At 38.7% G+C, this 13,098-nt stretch overlaps 1 pseudogene; it reads right to left on the reverse strand.

The window, feature by feature from the left end:
* Window positions 1-365: 365 nt before the first annotated feature.
* The window catches only part of LOC124527235 (cytosolic acyl coenzyme A thioester hydrolase-like), a 28,550-nt pseudogene continuing 15,817 nt past the window's right edge, over window positions 366-13,098 (reverse strand).

Below are 13,098 nucleotides of genomic sequence, written 5' to 3' on the forward strand. Positions count from 1 at the left end.
AGTAAAACAAGTTTGAAGGTTTGTTACGATTTATTATTAGCTCCGTATTTTTAATAACAATGCAAACAGCCATTTGTTCCCCCCAGCCAAACAGCAGGTTTATTGGTGATGCTGGATTCTGTACACATCGTGCAGCATGCACGCAAGCATTCCCTCGGGAGTCTCTCCAGCGGGAGGGACGACACTGGAGTGGTATAAATGAAGCTTTGGTGTGCAGGTTTTCAGGAGAGAGCACAGGTTAACACTGCAAGACGAACGTTTCACACAACACCAGCTCACAATGTGGTTTGGGTTTTTGGCCAAGGGGGTAAATTTGAAGTGACTAGACACTGGGGCCACGGCAGACCTGACTTGGGACCGGGCGCCTAGGGCTGGGGCTCTGCCGGGCCCTGTCGTTTTGCCTTCATCTGCAGGTACTGCCCTTTGCCTTGCTCAAAACGCTTCTTCTCGTCCCTGGTCTCGGGCACGAGCTGGGGTACCAGCAGTGACTTGTTCTCCTGGCTCAGGCACATGTAGGTGAAGAAGGCACTGGCAGCCCGGTAGTGCTTCTGCGAGTTGTCAACCACGGGGTTGGCGTCCACCAACACCTAGATTTTCACGGACCTGTTGCTCGTGAATGTCATGTGCCCAGAGATGGTAATAATGCACTCTTTTCTGAGCTTGTCGTGTAAGTTAATGGCGTCCACAGACGCAGTGACTATGTTGGTCTTGCAGTGATGTGTGGCCACAATCCTGGCCATCTCGTCCACGAGCTTCATGGTGACATCTCCATGCATAAAGCCGTGCAGGGTGCAGTCGGAAGGCCCCACCGGGTGGATCAAGCTGGACTGGCTGTAGCTGACCGTGTCCGGCTCTGGGTTCAGGACAGGCTGGACGACATCTCCCTTCCTCTACTTGGTCTGCGTGCGCTCCAGCTTCTGGGTCTTGTACCGCTTCCGGCCCTCCTACTCCTGCTCCAGTCAGGGATACATGACTGGAGGCACCTCCAGGACCTCCAGGACCTTGTGCACGTTCTTCAGTGACAGGGGCACGTACCACAGGGTGGCCTTGTTGGTCAGCTTTTCAGTACCTGTGAGGATGTTTTCAGACATCACGTTGACCTGGACTTTCATGGAATGCTTGGAGGTGGAGGTGATACCTGCGCAGAAGTGCACCACCTCGCGGATGCACAAGGGCGACAGGAAGTCGGTGCGCTCCATCCGGGCCAGGGAGGCCACGCGGCTGTTACAGTCCCGGGTGCTGACAATGGTCCCTGTCTCCTCCCTCACCTCAGGATGGTTCCACTGTGGACACTGCCAGCCACACTGACACCATCCGGCCGCGTGATGGGGCAGACCTAGATGGAGGACCTAGATGGTCTCCGCGGCAGGACCCGACATGCTGGCCCCGTTGGCGAACAGCTGAAGGAGAACCCAGGTGTCTGGCAGGGCTGGCGCAGAATGAACGACCCTGGGCGGCGCCCTGGAGGGGGAGGGCCAAAGACGCCATTTTTTAATATACAGAATAAAAGAAAACAAGATAACCTATCAGACACAATTCCAAAATACTGGCTAGGTTTCTCCTGAAGAAGTCTGTCAAAATGTCTCTTCACCTAAATGTACCCCTTAAAGACAGGCAGGTTCCTGGCTTTTTGACCAGGGACTAGCAAGTCCTGACCCACTGACTGCTACTTCGGTTGTAGAAGTTAATAATAGTCTCCATTTGTTACTTGCCATGATCTGGTGCCTTTACTCCTGTCAACAAATGAAGAAGTGAAGGAATTTGCCTCCGGTAGAACTGCTTAGAGGTAGCAGACCAGTATTTAACCTCAGGCCCGTGTGACTAAAGTCTGAAAGTAAATGACCTGGATACCAGACTCTTTCTGTTTTCATGCTGTAGACTGTGGTTAACCTCGACACTAGCCTACTTTTGGTGATAACCATGGATCATAAGCACAGAACTTAATGTCAGTATTGTTGCTAGCTGTTTTAGAACAAAGCCTTCTGAATGGCGAATAAAACCTCCATATATATTTCTGTTTTCTTATCTGTAACATTTTATTCCTTATATATTCCTGTATAATCATTCCTTATGGGAAGAGTAAAAATTCTCTGTAATAAAAGGAATGTCTGGCATTTGTAAAATATCATAAGACATTTAGAACAAAAACAAATGTCTTATAAATTCGTTTGAGTTGCTTGAAGAAATGTGTAATATTAAGGCAAATTATTAGTGGTTGAAATGTATTTTTCACAAATCCCACCAGTTGTTTTAAGTGCAATCTCACGGTAACAGTTTGTTCAGCCAAGATTAACATAAGCCAATATACACATTTGTAGAAAAATTCGACCCAATTACTTTGAGAAACACTGACATATTTTAGATTAAAATGCCAAAAACTGGAAATTTCTTAATAATTAGTTTCAAAAATGACATTTTTTGGAGAAAAACTGTCCTTAAAAACACCTCCATGCACTTATGTTACATCTATTATGCCACATATTGAGTTACATAAGTGGGCAAAATAAGAAAAGCAACTAATCTCAATAGTTATAGCTCATGTTTTTTTCTAGTTGACATACGAGGCGAGTTGCCTTAAAGGTCATTAGTCATGTGCTCTTGCAGATAAATCTCACAACTGATGCTGTTTAACTTGGCAGGACTATAAAATATTAGAAAGCTGTTATTGAAATTCTGGAAGTTTTTGTAAAGTCCTAAAACTTCAAAAACTGAAACTATTACAAAGATTGTTCATGCTTTTATTTTGTAAAATCAAACTATAGCATCTCCTGGCTTTTTTTTTTTTTTTTACCTCCTCAAATACAGCTACAAGCATATCTTTCCTGGTTTAGGGAAACACACGTATCCATACGTACCAATTCAATAGGTTTATGTGATTTTTATTGGGATTTTGGGAGAATGGGGAGAAAGCCATCAGAAATACACCTATTATGTTATTTTGTATACAGAAGATTAAGGAAAATATAAGACACTGTAGAGCGGAATGAGCAAGTGTTAACAGAACATTTCAGATAAGAATAGGCAGGGACTAGCTAAAATTATTATAATTTCAGATGCTGTCTGCATGAAAAATGTAAACCAGTTATTACAGTAAATCAATTAGAGCATTTCAGGAGTTATGTATGCTGATGAGTAGGAGAAGGAACTTTAGGAGTAGATCAACAGAGCAAATAGACTTTCACCATCAGTGTAAAACATGTACTGGAATTTGGACTTCTTATTCCATCACAACTTGGTATAATCTTTAAGACATGTAGCTCTTAAGTTCCCTTAGCCTGTGACACAATCTCTCTTCTTCTTAAATACTCAGGAGAAGGGTATTCTGTTGATCAAGATCAAGGTCACGTATCACTTAATCCTTCATCTAAATGACCACATTACTTCTTGTCTATACCATTAATTTTTACTGCCTTGTGGCTATTGCTGAACTATTACCTCAAAATGCAATTGAATTCTTACAATTTTTAGGGCAGACACCAAATCCTTTACTGCTTGATATACTCCCCTATGACTAGCATTGTAGATGCACTTTAAAATTCACTGAAACCTGTCAGGTAAACATGGCTGATTGAACAAATGTGTTCATCTCTCCACTTTCTCCCAAATTTCCAGCAAAATTACAGGAAGGAATAAAAAAGGTACTGATTTATACAATACAAGATAATGAGAATGGGAGAGAAAACAGCAGTGGACTAGAAAGATAAAAATTGGGGAAATATAGCAAGTGCATGGAAGAAACATTTAATAGTGTAGGGGAGGATGAATCTTAAAAGCAAGCAAAGGGAGGTAACAAAGTGCAAACCTATTCATTTGTCAAACAGTGGAAAGGCTCAGGCATTAGAGGTAACAATTAATCAGAGGAGGGGTATTATGGTCTGAATGTCTGTGTCCCCACTCCCCAAATTCATCTGTTGAAATCCTAACCCCCAAGGTCATGGTATTAGGAGGCAGGGCCTCTGGGAGGTGATCAAATCATGAGGGTGAAACTGTAATGAATGGGATTAGTGCCCTTATGAAAAAGGCCCTAGAAAACTCCTTTGTCTCTTCCACCATGTGAGGATACAATGAGAAGTCTGCAACCTGCATCCTGCAATCTGGAAGAGGACTGTTACCAGAATCCAACCATGCTGGTACTCGGCCTCCAGAACCCATGCTGGTGCCCAGCCTCCGGAACTGTGAGCAATACATTTCTGCTGTTAATAAGCCACTCAGTCTGTGGTATTTTGTTATATAGCCTGAGTGATGAGGAGTAATGGAGACTAAAAACTAATGAATTGGGTTAAGATACAAATTAGGATTAGACAGTCGTCTAGGTACCCCCCTTACTCCATGCAGCATATGCCCACCCTGATGCCACCTCCAGAGGAAATGAAAGGTACTATACATAAGGTACTCTACATAAGGTACTCTATACATCCCAACAAATGTCTTCCTTATTATCCCTGACCCATTTAGCTCATCCCCCCACCCACAACTCCTCCAGCAACTCTCAGTTGGTGCTTTGCATTTAACTCTCCTATGTTTTGTCCCCCTCCTTGTTTTTATATTATTTTTGCTTCCCTTCCCTGTGTTCATCTTTTTGTGTCTGAAAGTCCTCATATGAGTGAAGTCATGTGATATCTGTCTTTCTCTAACTAATTTTGCTTAGCATAATACCCTCTAGTTCCATCCATATAGTCCATATATATATATATATATATATATATATATATATATATACCACTTCTTTATCCATTCATCCATTGATGGACATTTGGGCTCTTTCCATACTTTGGCTCTTGTTGATAGCACTACTGTAAATATTGGGGTCCATGTGCCCCTTTGAAACAGCGCACCTGTATCCCTTGGATAAATACCTAGTAGTGCAATTGCTGGGTCATAAGGTAGTTCTATTTTTAATTTTTTGAGGAACTTCCATACTGTTTTCCAGAGTGGTTGCACCAGTTTGCATTCCCACCAGCAGTGCAAAAGAGATCCTCTTTCTCTGCATCCTCGCCAACATCTGTTGTTGCTTGAGTTGTTAACGTTAGCCATTCTGACTGGTGTGAGATCGTATCTCATTGTGGTTTTAATTTGTGTTTGCCTGATGATGACTGATGTTGAGCATTTTTTCATGTGTCTTTTAGCCATCTGGATGTCTTCTTTGGAGAAATGTCTGTTCATGTCTTTTGCCCATTTCTTCAGTAGATTATTTGTTTTTTGGGTGTTGAGTTTGATAAGTTCTTCATAGATTTTGGATACTAACCCTTTATCTGATATGTCATTTGCAAATATCTTCTCCCATTCCTTTGGTTTGCTGATTGTTTCCTTTGGTGTGCAGAAGCTTTTATTTTGATGAGGTCCCAATAGTTCATTTTTGCTTTTGTTTCCCTTGCCTCTGGAGACATATGGAGTAAGAAGTTGCTGTGGTTGAGGTCAAATAGGTTTTTGTCTGCTTTCTCCTCTGGGATTTTGATGGCTTCCTGTCTTACATTTAGGTTTTTCATCCATTTGAGTTTATTTTTGTATGGTGTAAGAAAGTGGTCCAGGTTCATTTTTCTGCATGTTGCTGTCCAGTTTTCCCAGCACCACTTGCTGAAGAGACTGTCTTTATTCCATTGGATATTCTTTCCTGCTTTGTCAAAGATTAGTTGGCCACATGTATTTGTGGGTCCATTTCTGGGTTCTCTATTCTGTTCCATTGATCTGAGTGTCTGGTTTTGTGCCAATACCACACTGTTGTGATGATTACAGCTTTGTAATACATCTTAAGTCTGGGACTGTGATGCCTCTATCTTTTGTTTTCTTTTTCAAGATTGCTTTGGCTATTTGGGGTCTTTTCTGGTTCCATACAAATTTTAGGATTGATTGTTCTAGGTCTGTGAAGAATGCTAGTGTTATTTTGATAGAGATTGCATTGAATGTGTAGATTGCTTTGCATAGTATCAACATTTTAATAATATTTGTTCTTCCAATCCATGAGCATGGAATATTTTTCCTTTTTTGTGTGTGTGTCTTCTTCAATTTCTTTCATAAGCTTTCTATAGTTTTCAGTGTCCAGATTTTTCACCTCTTTTGTTAGGTTTATTCCTAGGTTGTATGGTTTTTGGTACACAGTAGTTTTAATGTTTAAATAATAAATGATCCCAAACGAAAGTATACGAAAGTAAAAGAAAATGGGAAGAAAAATTCATACCAAAATAATACAAGACGATGTCCATGAATGAAGCCTATGAATCTCCAGATTGAAAGTGACTTTCAAGAGACCTGGATAATTAGCTAAAAGAAAAATAAGATAATAGCAAGTAAGATACACTCAGACCAAAGTATTGCCTCATGAAATTCAGATCACCAAGATCATGAGAAAATTCTAAAAGTCTCCACAAAAGAAAACAAACAGGTAACTTACAAATTATTGGGACTAAGAATAACATCGGATTTTCAACAGCCATCTGAAGGAGGAATATCTTGAAAACTGTGATGAAAATGATTTTCAACCCTCACGGTTTATCCATAAACAAATTATAAAGAAGTTGAGAGAACAATACGGTGTCACTTTCAAGCAAGTGAGGTCTAAAAACATTTCCTTCCCATTCTCTAAGTTTTAGGTAGTTACTCTAAAATGAGGAGTTAATTCTAGCAAAAGAGGAAGCCATGGAATCTGGAAAGAGCAGATCTAACACTAGAGAGAGTTGAAGGCGGTTCCCCAGATGATGGCCAATGCAAGTGCCAGGATCAGAGGTGTACAGCGAGCTTGGAGAGCAACAAGTTAGGACGGGCTAGAGTGACTTCAGGAAAAGCAGAGTCCTGATAGGTATCTTGAAAAAAAGAGGCGCAAGCATGTGGACAAGTGAAATAACAGCTGTTGGAAGCTGTGGGAAAAATTAGCAATGGGTAATAAAGAAAACTTAAAAGTGTTTTAAAAAAAGAAATTGTTAACTCTAGGGGAAAATGAAATTTGATTTTGTTTCTAAGGTGTATACACACTGTAGGCAAATGAAATTTGGTTAAAAAAGGTAATAGCACGTGGTCTGCCAAAAACATTAATGGAGATACTAAATACTGACTTAATAAAAAGTTTTTGATATTTTTTTATTTTGTGGGATGGGGAAAGAAAAAGCAGGGTAAGACTGCCAGTGTCTCCACATATGAGGAAGTTAAGAACTAATGTCTAAAGTGATAAATCAATACATAACATATTAGAAAAAGAGCGCCGATGTTGTAAGTCACTGTTTTTGGTAGTAGGATAGGTTGCAAACACGGAGTCGTTTCCATTTCAAGACTTTAAACTCTTTGTACATTACTTCAATAAATATGAAAATTAACAGTTGCTTTTTGGATATTGGGAGTTACCTTATTTCCACTGAGAAGGGTCAGTTGATTTTACCTTGGTGCCTAAAGAGTCCAAAATGTATGTACCTACGCCTCCTGGTACACCAAAGGAGGGATGAGAGAAAATGAGAGCAACCTTTCTCCCTTCATCCTGAAATGTCGCCTAGAGTGGAAACTGGAGGCTTCCGTAGTGCCTGCTACTGTGATCGGAAAGATCGGGCCAGAGGCCCCATCTTCCGCCAGATACTCTCGGTAAAGGCAGCGCTGATATTACCAGAAGTAAGGCTTAGGACTCTTGTGGGGAGGAATCCTTACATCCTGGTCCTCTAATTTCTCAGAGGAAGCATTTCTTCTTAATACTTCCGTTATTCTGTACCCGCCCTCCTCATTGGCTCCTCCCCCAGAAAGAAGGAAGGAATTCATTTTATTGGTGGATTTGAGGGAGGGGAGGAACCTGTTCTGTTCCATTTTCATCTTGAGAGTGCTGGCTCCCGAGGGTGTGCGGAGGGAGGCTTGCTCCTCCAGGCTTTGCCAGGTAGAGTGTCTTTCACTGGGAGGCTCTTGAATATTGAAGTCTGGCTGGTTATCCAGTGCTGCTGGTAACTGTGTGGGGTTAGTCTGCCCAAGCCTGCAGTTCACAGTTAGGAAGTCCGTTGTTGCCCTGTACCTTCACTCAAGCTTTCAGTAGTAGTAAAGGTAATGCTTTGGTTCCATTAGCCAACTATCTTGTCCTTAGTTGTTATTTATGGGGCTGAATCTAACTTACCATTAACTCTGTCAGGTATCTATCTGGTTATTGTTCCTTTGGTTTCTTAGTTCTGTAGGATTTTCTGTGATCAACTTAGTGGCAGTGTATAAATACAATTTACATAAATTATAAATTTATTAACCTTATATCAAATTATTCTCTGCATTATTGGTGTAAAGTCAATTACATAATGAGAAAATGAAGGTATTAAGTTAAATTTCCTTTATTTGCGAGTTACCCACATTGAAAATATAAAAGTTATCAACTGAAATACAGAATAACATTTTGTTTCTCTCCTGGGAAAACATGGAAGTTAGGAATATGAGGACGCATTAAAGTGAAATGTTGATGAAAATGATGTATACTTTCCTATTGTATCCCAAGAGAGTGAGTTCAACTCACATTAGGAAATCGACTTTTATAACATATGTGCTTTGTAACATAAAATCATTGAGTATTTTCTATGTGCCAGGCAATATTTTAATGCTAGGGATACAATAGTCAACAAAACAGGCAAAACCCCTACCCTTTTGGAAACTTCCTCCTTTCCTCTCTCCCTTCCTTCCTTTCCTTCTTCTTTCTATCCTTCCTTCTTGCCTGCCTTTCTCTGTTTTTTTTCTCTTTTTCTTCCTTCCTTCCTTCCTTCCTTCCTTCCTTCCTTCTTCCTCCTCCCTCTCTCTCCTTTCCTTTCCTTTCCTTTCCTTTCCTTTCCTTTCCTTTCCTTTCCTTTCCTTTCTTTTCCTTGCCTTGCCTTGCCTCGCCTCTCCTCTCCTCTCCTCTCCTCTCCTCTCCTCTCCTCTCCTTCCTTCCTTCCTTTCCTTTCTTTATTTGCTTTATTGAGGTATAATTGCCAAATGAAATTACTTTCTCATGGGCAAGACAGATAATGAACCATAAATAGGTCAAACATATAGTATGTTAGAAAGCAATACGTGTTATGGAGAAAAAATAAATAGGATGTTTGAATATGGAGTGTTGAGGCTGCACATTAGAATTGCAGTTTTAAAATAGTGCATCATTTAGTAAGGACCTGAAGGCAGTTGAGGCAACAAGTTATATTCTTGTCATCTTCCAACATGCTATTTATATTACTAAGGGAGAAGAGGTCAAAGATCTGAGCTGCTGGACACTCCAACAGTAAGTATTGGAGATAAAGTGAAGGAAGGTGAAGAAGAAACAGCAAAGCAGTTTGCAGGAAATGATTTGAGAGGCCTGTTACTTATCTGAGCAAGAGCAGATAGAGGGAGGCTCAGGAAGACTTAAGGTGTTAACTGAACTTGGCATTAGAGAATAAGCAGCACATTGATGGGCAGAGTATTTTAGATGGGTAAAAATGAACATAAAGGCAGTGACAGGCATATGAAAGAAAATCATATTTGGAGTTTGATGAGTATTTTATTTGAGTGTTCCTGGAAAGAGGGTTGGCTGGGGTATGGGCTGGGAGCAAGGTTTGTTGGAGGAAGTTAAAAGATGAAAATTGGAAGTTGAAAAGATGGCTGTCTTTAAAGAGCTGACTATGATTACAGATCATAAGTGATTACAGATTATGAACAGATTAATATGAAGTATTACAGGTTAATATGAAATCATATTACATATGATTACAGATTATAAGTGAACTTTATAATGGAGACAACGATTACCAAATGCCAAAGTCAAGTAATGATGTTTTAGTAATATTACTCTGGCGACCTTCTCATTTTCAATGGGGTAAGGTTGGAGGTAAGAAATTGACTTTGTGCATGACTATATCCAAATTTGTTGTAGTTTGGGATAGGCACTTGACCTCCTAATTCCTTGACCTCTGCTAATTCCTCTCCTCAGTTTATCTAAATTCCATTCACTTTTTAAAGCCTAGTTTGAATTCCATGTGTTCTGCGTGGTTTTTAAAAGGTTGTTCATTCCAATTTCTACTGACCTCTCCTCTCTATGATTTATATTATTGAAAAGAAACCTTTTTCTTTTTTAATTTTCACTATGGTTGCACTTCTTCTCATTGTTGTTATTGAAGAATTTTAAAGCCAGGGACATGTATTTTCATTTCTTTATATTGTTTTCCAACATGTTGTAGTATGCTTGACAGTCTATTTTATTAATGATTTATCCTCATGATGTTCATGAAGTCAGGTCACATGCTCGCCAGAACTTTTTCATGGGCTCTATACCACATAGATAATAATGTCAAGCCTGTTGAGTGCCCTCAACCTGCATTTATAGTTTTCTGTCTTATCATTCTGTACCATTTCCGTGGTTTAAATAGTTAGGCTTTGGAAAGATAGACATTCAACCAGACGGGTCATGCCCCCATCTCCTAAGGTGTAAGCCTCTTCCTTCGAATGTTATCATTTTGGTTCTGATATCTGAGATACTCAGATTTTTTTTAAAACACTTTAATTGATATATAATTTTCAGATCATAAAATTCATCCTTTTAAAGTGTGCAGTTCAAGGAATTTTAGTATATTCACAGAATTGTGTCACCATACAATATTTGCTTGCAGAATACTTGTATTGCACTAAAAGAAACCCTGTGTCTTTAGTTACTACCCACTCCTTCCCCCTCTAATTCCTGGCAGTTAACTAGTCTACTTTTGTCTTTATGGATTAGCTATTCTGGACACTTCATATAAATGAAATAATACAGTATGTGCTATTTTCTGTGTGGCTTCCTTCACATGGCATAGTCTTTTTAAGATTTCTTCCTGTTGCAGTACTTATCAGTCACTTTAATGGCTGAATAGTATTCCATTGTATGGATATACCACATTTTGTTTGTCTATTTATTAACTGATAACATTTGGATTGCTTCAACTTTGTGATGATTTTGAATAATGCTGTTTGTGAACATTTGTGTATAAGTTATTTCATGGACATATGTTATCATTTTTCTTTGTTATGTAACTTGGAGTGGAATTGCTGGGTTCTAGGGCAACCATATCTTTAACCTTTTGAAGAACAGTTCTCCAAAATGACTGTACCCTTTTATAATTCTACCAGCAATGTATGAGGGTTACAATTTCTCCACATTCTTGGTAACACTTGTTATGATCTGTTTTTTTTTAATTTTATTATTTTAGGCATCTTAGTGGATATGAGGTGGTATTGTTGCAGTTTTGATTTGACTTTCCCTGGTGGCTAATGATACTGGGTATTTTCTCATGTATTTATTGGTTATTTACATATATATATATGTGTATATTTAAAGACATGTCTATTCAGATCCTTTGCCTATTTTTCAATTGAGTTGTTTGTATTTTCATTACTGAGTTGTAAGATTTCTTTTTGTATTTTAATACAAATCCCTTATTAGATATATGATCTACAAATATTTTCTCTAATTCTTTGGGTTGTGTTATCATTTTTTTGATGCTGTCATTTGAAATATAAGAGTTTTTAATTTTGATGAAGTCTAATTTATTTAGTTTTTCTTTGTTGTTCATGTTTTTGTTGTCAGTATTTAAGAAATGCTTCCTTAGCCAAGATCACAAAGTTTTATTTCCATTTTCTTCTAAGAGTCTTACAGTTTTAGCTCATATATTTAGGTCTATGTTCAATTTCAAGTTAATTTTTGTATATGGTGCAGGATAGAGATCCAAATTAATTTCCTTTATGTGGATATCCAGCTGTCCTAGCACCATTTGTTGAAAAGATTGTTCTTTTCCTATTACATTGTCTTAGCACCGTTTTCCAAAATCAATTGATCACATAAACATATGGTTTTGTTTTGTTTGGCTTATATGTCTGTCTTGAAGCTAGTATGACAGTCTTGATCCCTATAGCTTGGTAGTACGTTCTGAAATCTGGGACTTTCAAGTTGGTTTTTCTCCAAGATTGTTTTGGCTATTCCAGGTCCCTTGACTTTCTATATAAAGTTTAAGATCAACTCATCAATTTTTACAAAAAAGCCAGTTGTGGGGCATATAGGTGGCTCAGTGGGTTAAGCATCAACTTTGACTCAGGTCATGATTTCATGGTTTGTGAGTTCAAGCCCAATCTGGCTCAGAGCCTGGAGCCTGCTTTGGATTCTGTGTCTCCCTCTCTGCCCATCCCCCACTCATGCCCCCATTCAAAAATAAATGAATTTAAAAACTTTTTTTTTTTTTTTTTTTTTACAAAAAGCCACTTGGGATTTGACTAAGGATTATATTGAATCTGTAGATCGATTAGGGACATATTCCTATCTTACTAATTGTCTCCCAATCCACAAAAATGAGATGTCTTCCACTTCTTTCAATAGTGTGTTATAGTTCTCAGAGTATATGTATTTAATTTCTTTTGTTAAATCTATTCTTATTTTGTGTGCGTGATGCTATTGTCAATGGAATTGTTTACTCAATTTTGTTTTTGAATTGTTCATTGCTAGTGTATAGAATTCCAAATGATTAAAAAAATTTTTTTTAATATTTATTTTTGAGAGAGTGAGTGAGAGAGAGACAGATACAGACTGTGAGTGGAGGAGGGACAGAGAGAAAGGTAGACATGGAATTCAAAGCAGGCTTCAGGCTCTGAGCTGTCAGCACAGAGCCCAATGTGGGGCTTGAACTCACAAACCGTGAGATCATGACCTGAGCTGAAGTCGGATTTTTAACTGTCTCTGCCACCCAGGCACCCCCCAAATGACTTTTTAATATTGATCTTGTATTCTCCAATTTTGCTCAACTTGTTTATTAATCCTATTTTTGTGTGTGTGTGTGGATTCTTCATGATTATAATACAAGGTCATATGATTTGCAGAACAGAGATAGCTTTGCTGCTTCTGTTCACTTCTGAAAATTGGTTTTTTTGTTTGTTTGTTTTACTTGTCTGTTCATCCTGGATAAAACTTCCAATGTTAGATAGAAGTTGTAAGAGCAGATATCCTTTGTATTGTTTCTTATTTTAGGGGGGGAAAGCATTCAGTTTTTCACTATCAAGTATGATGTTAGCTATGGGTTTTCCATAGATGTCCCTCAAAAGGTTCACAAAATTTCATTTATTCCTAGGTTGTTAAGCATTTTTTCTCAGGAGAGTAGTTGGGTTTTATCAATTGTTTTTCCTCTC

This window comes from Lynx rufus, unplaced genomic scaffold, assembly GCF_022079265.1.
Source record: "Lynx rufus isolate CCGP_SWC_20201006 ecotype Redwood Valley unplaced genomic scaffold, mLynRuf1.p SCAF_5, whole genome shotgun sequence".
NCBI lineage: Eukaryota > Metazoa > Chordata > Mammalia > Carnivora > Felidae > Lynx > Lynx rufus.